Genomic DNA, 12,528 nt, shown 5'->3' with positions numbered 1-12,528 from the left:
TTGGTGGCCGCAGGGATTTAGGGCCCTCACGAGCCAGCTGCTACATTTATTACCGTACTCCTAGAACCCTCCTCTTAGTCTGTCCCTCATACGGAGGTGGGCTTGGTCTAGTATGGATAGGATTTGCTGGCGTAGGGAGGCAATTTCTGCGTTTGAGGAAGGTGATGCATTTGTTTTGTTAGTCTGTTCTGCTCTCTCTAGGCGGATGGTGAGGTCTTTCAGTTTGCCCACTCTATCTCTTTTAAGTCTCGCACCGTGGGATATGAAAATTCCCCTTAGTACACATTTAAGTGCTTCCCATTGTATAGTTGGGGGGGTAGGATCGCCTCGGTGGGTCTCGATGAACATCTCGATGGTCCTGTGTATGTCATCCCTGCAGCAAGTGTCGCTCAGGAGATTGTCGTTAAGGCACCAAGACCCATAGCCCCTCCCCTGGTCATGTCCTAGGAGCGCTCCATAGATGGGTGCGTGGTCCGACCACAAGGTGATCCCTATGGAGCTTTAGGGGGATAAGTCCAGGAGCCCGTGTGATATAAACAGATAGTCTAGCCTCCCGTAGCTATTGTGTGCCATGGAGTGATGACTATAGTCCCTGGCCTTTGGGTGGAGTGTCCTCGAGAGGTCGATAAGTCTAAGTTCTAGCAGGCGTCTCCGCAGTCTACGTAAGGCCACCGGGGAAACCCCGGACTTACCCGAAGATGTGTCTAGGCCGGGATCCATCGCCAGGTTGAGATCTCCTCCCAGAACGATGCTGGAGCCCTCTGCGAATTGTTCAAGTTTTCCCAGGATGCTGAGGCCAAAGGCGACTTGTCCTGTGTTGGAAGAATAAATGTTGGCAATCGTTACCACTCTGTGTCCCAGGTCTAGTTTAAGGAATAGGTATCTGCCTTCGGGGTCGATTTGTGACGCCAACAGACTGTGAGGGAGGCTCTTGTGGATTGCTATGGAGGCTCCGCATTTCTTATTTTCTGTGTGGGAGCTGTGGTACCATGTGGGGTAGGATTTGGGCATATGGCCAGTCTTGAAGTGTGTTTCTTGCAAGAGGGCTATTAGGACTCGTTTTTTGTGTAAGTGCGCCAGAATCTGGCCTCTTTTAGCGGGCTTGTTTAAGCCTCGGGCATTGTAGGTGCAAAACGAGAGGCCCGTCATGGGGGTTGTTTGTTTGTGGTGAAGGGTGTCTGTGGGGCAACCGAGACGCTGAAGGAAAAGAGTGGGAAAGAGAGTGTGAAAAGAGAGGGGAAGGTGGGGAGAGGGGGGGGGTAAGGGTAGAGGTTGACAGAAAGAGGTATTTCCGTCGATTGGAGAACCATGTTCCAATCTCACGAGGTGGGTTTCAGACCTAAGGTCAGAATCGGACGGCACCATGGTGGCGTCCACCCGGTGAGAGACCAGAGAATGCCGGAGCCGCCCCCGGCATCCCCTGTGTGAGGTTATACATTTGTTAAGGTTGTCTATGTTTGTGAGACCTGCATCGATTAAAGTGTCTAGGGTGTGGCACGTTAAACGCCGACAAGGGTGTAGTGTGTGTGTGTGTGTGGGGGGGGAGGTGGCCGTGTGGGTTGTGTGGGTGTTCGGTGTTCGTGGTGACCGGTGTGTAGGGGTGCTAAACTTGTGTAACATATGGAACTATAAGATTAGGCTGGGTAAGTCCAACTGCAACTGGAAAACGTGGGTTTAGGCAGGTTAGCGTCCTGTTCATGCCCAGGCGGATAAAGGATGTCTCTGTGAGGTTGTTCATGGTGGTGATCTTGCCGGTTGGTTTCTGCTCTTCGGGCGCCTTGTCTTAGACTCCTGCCAGGGTGTTCTGGGCGCTGTGATGGGTAGTGCTGGGATGAGTGGCCAGTCTGGGATCGCGACCATTGGCAGTTCCAGGGTACCGAGGAATTTGGGGAGATCAGCTGGGGACCGAAAGATCGCTGTCTTCCCGTTCTTTGAGGCGGATAGCTGGAAGGGGTATCCCCATCTGTAAAGTATCTTGTTGGCGCGCAGTAAATCAAGGATCGGTCTGACGGCCCTACGAAGCTGGAGGGTGCGTCTAGCCAGGTCCGGGTAGATCGCTATGGGGGTGCCGTTGTGGGTGAGGGGATCTTTCCTGTCTCGAGCGCTTTTCAGGATGGCCTCTTTGTCCCTAAAAAAGTGGATGCGGCATACTATGTCTCTTGGTTTCCCTGGGTCGTCTGGTCGAGGGCCGAAGGTTCTGTGTATTCGGTCAATTTCTATTGGACGGTCGGGTGGGCGCTGTAGTAGGGAGTTGAAGAAGTTGCGGGCCCAGTCTTCCAGTTGTGAGGGGGCAATTTCCTCTGAGAGGCCTCTCAGGCGTAGGTTGTTGCGTCTATGGCGGTTTTCGAGGTCGTCGAGGTGGGACATCATATCCGCCATTTGCTGGGCTTGCGCATTTATGATCTGACTGTGAGTCTCGAGTGTTGAAAGGACTTCGTCTTGCGTCTCCTCTACGACATTTATGCGGTTTCCCATGCTTTTAAGTTCTTGTTGGATGAGGGACAGCGTTTCCTTTTGCGAATTTTCTAGGCGTTGGAAGTCTCTCTTGGTCGGGAGGGATCTTAGGTGCGCTTTCCAATCCCATTCCTCGTCTGACGAGGAGTCGCTGTACAATGGGGGACTAGCCGTGTGGACTGCTGCGGTTTTTGAATGTCCCCTGGGATTTCCCTGGCGGGCAGGACTACTACACCTCTCGGCGTAGGGGGTCATATTTTGTGATCTCTGTGTTTTATTATTGGGGTCTTTATTCTTCACACTCTGTCTGGGTTCCAGTGAGGGTGAGTGTGTGCCTGCTGCAGTTCTCTCACTGGCCACAGGGGGGCCACGACTGTCTCTGGTCTTGTGCTCCTTGTCAGGGCTGTGGAGACTAGGGGAGCTGCGGGGACTAGGGGAGAGACCCGCGCTGCCTGTCTGGGGTGAGAGTCCTCCCTGCATGTGAGGGCACTTATCTGGCTCCAGAAGACCGCCGGGTCCGTCCGTGCTGAGAGACGCTCGTCCGCGGGGCTCCATGCTGCTGCCGCTGTGTGGAACAGAGAGGGAGCGCACATGGTCCGGCGCCATCTTTGGGGAGGGAGCCGCCGCACATCGCGCTCCGAAAAACTGCTGGATAGTTGGCGGATCATCTTCTCCCGCTGACCGGGGCTTGCTGGAGGGTCTCCTCTTTCCCGTTATCGGGCTGGGTGGACTTTTGTGCTGGGGATTTGGCGTTTTAGCAGGTCAGTGCTATAGGGGAGGCGGGAGCTCGGCAAAAGCGTGGCTTACTCCTGCATTGGCAAGTCACGCCCCTCAGTGATATGTTTAGACATCCTGCAGCCACATGTGTTGTCTCTCATGGCTTCCAAGAGGCAGCAGGATAATGCTCAGCCACACACAAGGGTGTCACACGAATGCCTCCACAACATTGTCACACTTCTGTGGCCTACCCTATTGCCACATTTATTACCAATAGAACATGTATGGAACCATCTGGGAAGCCAACTTTGACAACCTATGAGTTTGCATGTCCTAGAGACTCAATTATAGCAAGCAAATGTGGACTGATATGCCGCAGGATACCATACAGAACCTGTATGCCTCTATGCCCAACCGTATCACATCTTGTATCCAAGCTAGAGGCGGCCCAACAGGGTACTAGAGCCTCCATGCCTGCCTGTATCACATCTTGTATTCAAGATAGAGGCGGCCGAAACCCAAGCTACAGGTGGCCCAACAGGGTACTAGAGCCTCCATGCCTGTTAATATCACATCTTGTATCCAAGCTAGAGGCAGTACAACAGCGTACTGGAGCCTCCATGCCCGCCCGTATCATATCTTATATCAAAGCTAGAGATAGTACAACAGGGTACTAGAGCCTCCATGCCCGCCCGTATCATATCTTATATCAAAGCTAGAGGCAGTACAACAGGGTACTAGAGCCTCCATGCCCGCACGTATCATATCTTATATCAAAGCTAGAGGCGGTACAACAGGGTACTAGAGCCTCCATGCTCGCACGTATCAAATCATGTATCCAAGCTAGAGGCGGTACAACAGGGTACTAGAGCCTCTCTTTAAGTGTTCAGTTTTCCACAGGAAATTAGCTTTTTACTCCAATATTGTAATCACTTGTATTGTAATCAAAGTTACAATTACACATAGAAAGTTTAATTTAGTTCCGACAACCCCTTCTAGGTGCTTGATATTTAAAAAAATTTGAGTGTATATACAGCAGGGGTTAATGCCAGCTTGGGAAGCTCCGGATGACATGCACCTGATTGCTGTTAAAGGGCCATCTTGGAGATTTTTAAAAATTTATTTGCTATGTAGCCATTCCCACAGTATATATAAGTGACTAGTGTTAAATTGGTTAGTTATTTCTTTCTGTCTGACACTCTCGGCTTCTTTTTTCTCAGATAGTCATGTGATCTCAATTCTGACCAGCTCAGATCTGCTTGAGGTTATGGATTCATTTTCTAGTTAAACTCTCTGTCTATGTGATGCTGTTACATGAATTTACCACAGAAGCTGTGTTGAGGGGGGCACCTACGCTCTTCTGTAACAGTTATTGATGATGATCATACAGCTCCTGTCACACAGTTATAATAAAGGAGATCACAGCTCATCCTCCTGACTGTAAACTTATGGGCTGTAGCTTATTTAGGTGAACATAGAAGATAATGATAATTTAACTGCTCACCCATCAGGTAAAAATGGTATAGCTTCAGCTAATTCTGTATTAATGCATCATGGGACAGATGTGAAACTGAAAGTAAAATATCTCAGCCTCAGGATGGTGACTGATAAGTGTCAGACAGGGGGCTGCACAGCATGGATGTGACTGGAATACACAAGGGAGACCCCCAAAGTGTGAAAGGCAGGCATTGGAGACAAGTATGGAAAAAATGTTTTCACTGGACTCGCCCTTTAATCTTTGCCTAATGAGTAAATTGGAGGGGTATTTATATGTGCACTGTTAGTAATATGTTTAGCTTGAAAAAGGAAGCTTTTTTTGCTAAAATTTCACATTTGCACTTTATTGTAATGATGATGATTATCCATTCAGCCGCATCCGTTCTTCGGTCACTCTATGGATCAATGTTCTCCACTCATTCTTGTCTTTCACCACTTCTTTCAGTTTGGCAGTTGACATGTTGGTGGTGGCCATGATAGTATTTAGCCATTTTGTTCTTTGTCGTCCTGATCTTCTCTTTCCACTGACTTTACCAAGCATCAGTCCTGTTTCCAGTGAGTTGGCGCACATCACGTGTCCAAAAACAGAGAACCGCTGTTTGGTTTATTTTGCCCTCTTGTGATATTTTCAGCTTGACGCGATCTAACACTACCTTGTTCGTTTTCATGGCAGTTCAAGCTATCCGCAGCATTCTCCTCTAGCACCAGAGTTCGAATGCATCAACTTTCCTTCGGTCTGTTTTCCTGAGCGTCCAACCTTCGCAACCATACATCGTTATGGGAAAGACGATTGCATTGACCAGTCTGGTTTTTGTTGCAATGCTCATATCCTTGCTTTCCCAGATCTCTTCCATTCCTTGTATTGCATTGCTACCAAGTGTAGTCCGTCTCTTGATCTCAGGTCCAGATTGCCTGTAGCAATCAATTTTGGATCCAAGGAAGATAAAATTGTGGACCGTCTCGACTTCCTTGTTGTTGGTCGTCATGTTCACTGTACCGTTGCCTACTGTGGTCTCTGACTTTCCGCAAGCAGGGTGGTGTCATCTGCATATCAGAGGTTGTTGACGTTTCTTCCACAATTTTGACTCTGATTATTTATTGTAATGGACTATGTTTAATTAGAGAAGAAGTTCTAAATCTCTGCCTCTTGATGCTGTGACCCTTCTCTGCGTGTGAGAAAAGGCGGGGGAGCATTTTAACCTACTAAAATTTTTAATTTTTCTATTAATTAAGCAAAATCTTTTTTTCTCTTATTTTAAGTCCCCACTGTGATTATTTTATCACTTATATAGTATAATGCAATACCACAGCATAGCTGTACTGGCATTCTGTGGCATGTCTTAATAGGCAATGACTCATAGCAGCCCTGGGGGCTTTCAGAAGGCACAGCGCAACCTCATTGCGGGGGTAGAAGTGTTCAGATTGGGACATTTAAATGTCGCTATCAGAATTGACATTGATATTTAAAGGGTTAGAAGCCGCACTCTGAGGTATCTCCGATCATGGCAGTTGTGGGTGGGTATCGGCTGTCAAAGATTGTCAACACCTGCATAGAGCGGGCTCAGCACCTAAGCCTGCTCCGTACATTGACTCTTGACATGCCATACATGTATTGTGCACATCAGGAAGGGGTTAATACTAAAGCCAGGAAATTGCGTAAATGTGTAGTGTAAATCTATTCCTTGCTCATTGCAGGGGTGAAGTTAATTTTTGTGACGTTTGGTCACTCCAAATGTGTCTTTTTGTAAATTTGGCTTAATTTGCTCCAACAATCTTTTTTTTTTTTAAACTGATGTACGAAATCCGAGTGTTAATAAATGTGGCTCTTGATTGCTGGTGATTTTCAATAGCAATGCTTGCTATTGGCCAATTGGAATATTCTTCATAGACCCTACTTCTCACAGCCCTTGGGATACAAAAAAACTTTGCATGAGGTTAGTGCATTCTTATTTCACATGCTTAAAAGTGAAAGGGTAAATGGAACGGGCATGTAATAGTCACAGCAATACAGGCAGAAAAGTAAGCCAAGTAGAGACAAACTACATGGGAAACCCTGAAATAGTTGAATGCCAGTAAGGAGTAAAGGTGACAGGCAGGGCAGGACATATTTCAACACTATTTAATTCTTCTAGGTCAGCTGGCCTACATAAACAGTGTAAGACATCACACTGGCATGCATAACGACATGCAGGAAGGGCTTTTAAGGTAATGAGAGCTGTTGAGTGTAAGACACATTCTAAGCACTCCATAATGTATTTCATAAAAGTACCCAGAGTGTGTCTTCTCATATATTGAATATTAAGATGGCATACAAGTATGTGATGTCAGTTATTTCAGTGGCATGGTCCCTCATAGTTGTATCCGAACATGTCTAGAACACTTATGGGAGTTATGGTAAGTGTTGGGTCTGCAAATTTCTCAAGGTCATGCCACTTTGCTTCTGCTTGAACCTACTGGTGAATGAAGGAAGCAGACCCTAAGGCCTCATGTCCACTGGCAAAATCGAATTGCGGATTCCGCATTCGATTTTGCCCGTAGGGATCCATTAGCCATCTGCGGGCAATTAAATTGTAATTTATACCCGCGGATGGCATTTTAATGGATTTGCGTTTTCTCCCGCACGTGAGAGAAAATGCAGCATGCTCCATTTTCTGCGGGTCTCCCGCAGGCTTCCATAGAAGCCTATGGAAGCCGTCCAGTCCCACGGTACACCCGCAGCTGAATTTCTGCTCTCCGGCGTGGGAGCACGGGAGAGCAGGAGTTCAGAGAAAAAAAAAAGAGTGCACGGCGCTGGCTCGCGGCACGCAGTTGGCGTGCCGAACGCATCCGCGGGGCACAGAGAAAGAAGATCCGGCTGCGACGGACAGGAACTCGCAGCGTCCAGACAGGTAAGAAAATTCTATTTTCAGGCCTCATGTCCCCGGGAAAGGAGGGTCCCGCTGCGGGATTCTGCATGGAGAATCCGCGTGGGCCCGAATTTCCTAGTGGACATGAGGCCTAAGGGAATCCTTGTCTCCAGTAGGGTATTAACCACTTCAAGATCAAAGATTTTTTATTTTTTTTATTTTTTATTTTTCATCCCTGCATTCCGAGGGCCAATACTTTTTTTTATTTTTCTGTCAACATAGGTGTACGAGGGCTTGCTTTTTGTTGGATGAGCTGTATTTTTTAATGGCACCATTTCATGTACCATATAATGTACTAGAAAACCTTTACAAATTTTTAAATGAAAAAAAAAATGCAATTGCACCATTTTTATGGAAGTTTAGTTTTTATGGCTTTCACGGTGCAATAAGAATAACATGTTAAGTTTTATGCTGCGTGTCAGTACAATTCTGACAATATCAAAATTTATATAGTTTTGATATATTTTACTACTTTTAAAAAGTAAAAAAACTTTTTTTAAGCAAAAATTGCTGTCTTTTACCATAATCTGAGATCCTCAATTTTTTTAAATTTTTTCGTCGATTGGGCTGTTTGAGGGCTTTTTTGTGGGATGAGTTATAGGTTTTATTAGTACTATTTTGGAGTACATACATCTTTTTAATCACTTTTCATTACATTTTTTGGGAACCCGGTGATAACCAAAAAACACAATTCTGGCATTCTGGCCTTCTTTTCACTGGTTTCACTGTGCAAGATAAATAGGGCAATATTTGAATAGTTTGGACTTTTACAAACACGGTGATATCTAATACATGAATTTTTTCACTGTTTAGATTTTTAATAGAAACAAGTAATAGTAGAAAAAACCTTCCTGCGCTCGTGTTGTGGTCCTCATAATCAAGGTCAATGTAATCAGATCCAGTAGTAGAATCTAATAGTCCTTTATTCCTTACATGGAAGTGTACTCAAATAAATTCCATAGTCCAATCAAAAAATAAGTATAAAAATTGCCATACAATTAGATGCAATGCTTTTCGGCATATACAAAACGCCCTTACAAAGTGTTTGCTTGATGTTTGATAAGGGTGTTTTGTATACGCCAAAATGCGTTGCATCTAATTGTATGCCAATTTTTATACTTATTTTGCATTGGACTATCAAATTTATTTGAGTACACTTCCATGTAACTAATAAAGGACTATTAGATTCTACTACTGGATCTGATTACATTGACCTTGATTATCGGTACGAAGACCAGGACATGAGCGCAGGAAGGTTTTTTTCTACTGTTCCTTGATTGCTATTTCCCCATTTGGGTTATCCATATTGGGTATTCCTGACTGCTGCTCTCCATTGGATATGGATGGTTGGTGGACCTGAAAGCTACTTTTGCTGAGCCTACCAGGATCCCTGGTGCAAACGGGTACCCCTAATCCTCGAGGATCCCGCTTAGCACCAGGTAAATTAATCCTGTTAATTATCTAGGATTATTTATATCAAGGCGCTGTTCTCTTTAACCCATAATTTCTAGATTTTTTTTATGGGAAAAGTTTTTTTATTTAATTTTTGATAAATAATTTTTTTTGCTGTTTAAAAATATAGAAAAATGTTTCCTAATTTTTTTTTAAAAAGGACTTTAACTCACAATAACTTGATCGCTTCTACTATATACTGCAATACTTCAGTATTGTAGTATATAGTAATTTGCAATGTTGCCTACTAAGTCTTGACTGCTCCCTGCATGGCAGCCCTTGGAGCCTTTACTAGGTTCTGGGCTGCCATGCTAATCCATTGGCACTCCATAATTGTGTCCTAGGGTGGGCGGTGAGCGATGGAATGCTGGAGCAACCCCTTTTTCCAGCAAGCTGTTAAGAATTGTGGTCGGTCTTAACCACGGCATCTAAAGAGTTAACTGTCACAATTGGAGCTAACTCAGATTGCTGCAGTTGCTAGCAGCTGGTAACTGTCAAAAAGCTTAGAGACACTTGGTATGGAGCAGATTTGGCTCCATACACCATTCATGACCACATGACATATAGTTACATAATCCGGTCATGAAGGGGTTAAGCAGAGCTTAGACCTTGGGCTGTTCACTCCACCTTTCCAATCGCTACCCGTTCACATCCTTTCACCCCTAAATAAATTCAGGCTCCAGATCAGACATGAAAAAATAGACAAGGACACCCAACCTATGGAGAATCTTGGCCCACAGCATTCTTTTCTATTGTTACGAGTCATGTTCCTTTGCCATTCTGAGTGTTTGAGGAAGGTCCATATCGGGATTGAAATGTCTCAATTTTTGCGGATTGTTCACACTAAAACCCTTTGATTGATGCATGCCTGCAAATGCTCGGTTCTTTGTTATGTTGAGCTATAAGGAGTTGGATCCTGCAAGATCTCCAACAAAGAAGGTCTATGTTCTATTTGATACATCCTGAGATGTTCTGGAAAAGGAAAAGTTCCTCCGCGCTCGTTGGGTACGGGTATATAATTCCAATGGCATGAAATTATTCAATACATGCTTTATTAAATTGAGCAACGCGTTTCGGCGTGAGAATATACGCCTTTGTCAAGCTCATTACATATAGAATACATTTACAATATTTATAGTTAAAGGACACTTACATAGTCCTAGTCACGATGGACGCCAGCCTATTAGATCATGACGTCACTTCTGAGGGCGTGTATGGAGGAGAATGTGATGACGTTCAGTCTGACGTGACTTGGAGCGCAGAGAGCATTCCAAATTTACCATCAGTAGGAAAACTACTTTGAGATCCTTTGCTATCATTCATTAGACCCGATAGCAACCTATGTTCATTCATAAAAAACGACTACTCTTTTTTATTATTAAGCAGTAAGCTAGGTAGTCAGCAAACTCAGGGTGCGGGCAGACGAGCGTAGGCGTATTTACGTTCGCACGAGCGCAACGTATAATCGCCCGAGCGATAGTTTTTCACCGATCATGACCAGAGCTAGAAAGCGTATTTTCGTTTGTTCCTACTTTGCAAACGGTCTTTTCGGCGATCGAATATGCGTTGGCGCGTATTTCGGTCGCATATGTTCCGTTTTTTTTCGAATTGCTATTTTTACGCGACGTAAAATCGCCCATGTGAATGAATACATTCGAAACCATTGCTTCAGATGGTCACGTATATACGTTTGGTCGCAAAAACGCGCCGTTTATGCGCTCGTCTGCCCGCATCCTAATAGTAATAAATTTACTAGTTCCATCAAAGTCACCTGCTGTGTTATATTTAAATCCTTATATGTTTTGTTTTTTTTTCGTAGGAAGAATCGTGATTTTAAGTTAATTTTTTATCTTTGAAAATAATAGATAATCATGATTTTTAGATGATTGTTTTACTGCTAATATAATTAGAAAGGACACTAAGTCACTATTTTAATTACCGGTTTTAATGAATGAACATAGGCTGCTATTGGGTCTAGTGCAAGAGCCAGAAGAAGATCGGTGAGGTGAAGATCTGGTAAGAAGGCTGCCTGGGGAGGAATAGGTGTTACGTGTGCTGCTGGGATCTGCAGTTCTAAGCTTCCTAGCAGCACAGACCTCACAGGGTTAATTGATTGAGCTGGCTGGGTGTGGTACTTCCTGCTGGACAATCCCCTTGGTCTGTGCTCACATATAAACCCTGCTCCTGGTCAGTCTCTGTCTGGTGTTCAGGGTGAGCAGTCATGAATCCTTGTCTGTTGAAGTTTGCTGTGTGATCTTTGTCTTGCTGGTTCATGTCCATTTGATCATTTATTTTCTGTCAGTTTTGTGTTAGCTTGCTGTGTGACCTGCTATCTGTGTCCTGTCCCGTTGCAGCATTCTGTGTAAACTGTGTCCAGTTCTGCTGGACTCCTGGTTAATGTAGGGACTAGCAGTATAACCATGAGCCGTGAAGTGGCCTGCTAGCTTTCATGTTTTGTACAAAATGTCAACTAATACCTGGTATTTATAATCAGCTTATCATCTGTTACTAGTGGTTGCATTGTGGCTGCTGTATGCTGTGTATTCTGGCTCTGTGTGTCCTGTTGTTCAGTCCCTGTCATGTGGCATGTGAATGTGTCCTGTTCTGGTGCGTGGCTCCTAGGATCAGTTAGGGCCCAGATCCGAAGACCGTTGGGCTGCCCTTATTGGGACAATGTCCCCGCTTAGGTAGGGCCATGCCATTTCTCCCCTGTAGAACAGGGTCAGTTTTCCAGATACCCGTGTGCGTACCCAGTCCTCTCTCGGCCACGATCGTGTGGACCCAGTGCTTAGTTTGCCCACACGATTGTAACAATAGGTAAGTAAGTATAGATTTTTTTTTTAATGATCCGGTAGAAGGATTGTGCAGTAAAATATTAATATTTGCAGATGATACAAAACTATGTAAAACATTAAAGGGGTTGTCCCGCGCCGAAACGTTTTTTTTTTTTTTCAACAGCCCCCCCGTTCGGCGCGAGACAAACCTGATGCAGGGACTTAAAAAAAAAAACGCACAGCGCTTACCTGAATCCCCGCGCTCCGGTGACTTCTTACTTACCCGGTGAAGATGGCCGCCGGGATCTTCTCCCTCGGTGGACCGCAGGGCTTCTGTGTGGTCCATTGCCGATTCCAGCCTCCTGATTGGCTGGAATCGGCACGTGACGGGGTGGAGCTACACAGAGCCGCTCTCCGGCACGAGCGGCCCCATTGAGAAAAGAAGAAGACCGGACTGCGCAAGCGCGTCTAATCCGGCGATTAGACGCTGAAAATTAGACGGCACCATGGAGACGAGGACGCCAGCAACGGAACAGGTAAGTGAATAATTTCTGATAACTTCTGTATGGCTCATAATTAATGCACAATGTACATTACAAAGTGCATTAATATGGCCATACAGAAGTGTATACCCCCACTTGCTTTCGCGGGACAACCCCTTTAACACAAAAGAGGACAGAATGCAGCTGAAATGGGATCTAAATAAGTTGGGGACTTGGGCAGAAAAG

This window comes from Eleutherodactylus coqui, chromosome 10, assembly GCF_035609145.1.
Source record: "Eleutherodactylus coqui strain aEleCoq1 chromosome 10, aEleCoq1.hap1, whole genome shotgun sequence".
Lineage (NCBI taxonomy): Eukaryota > Metazoa > Chordata > Amphibia > Anura > Eleutherodactylidae > Eleutherodactylus > Eleutherodactylus coqui.
The sequence above is the reverse complement of the archived record's forward strand: the minus strand, read 5'-3'. Positions refer to the sequence as shown.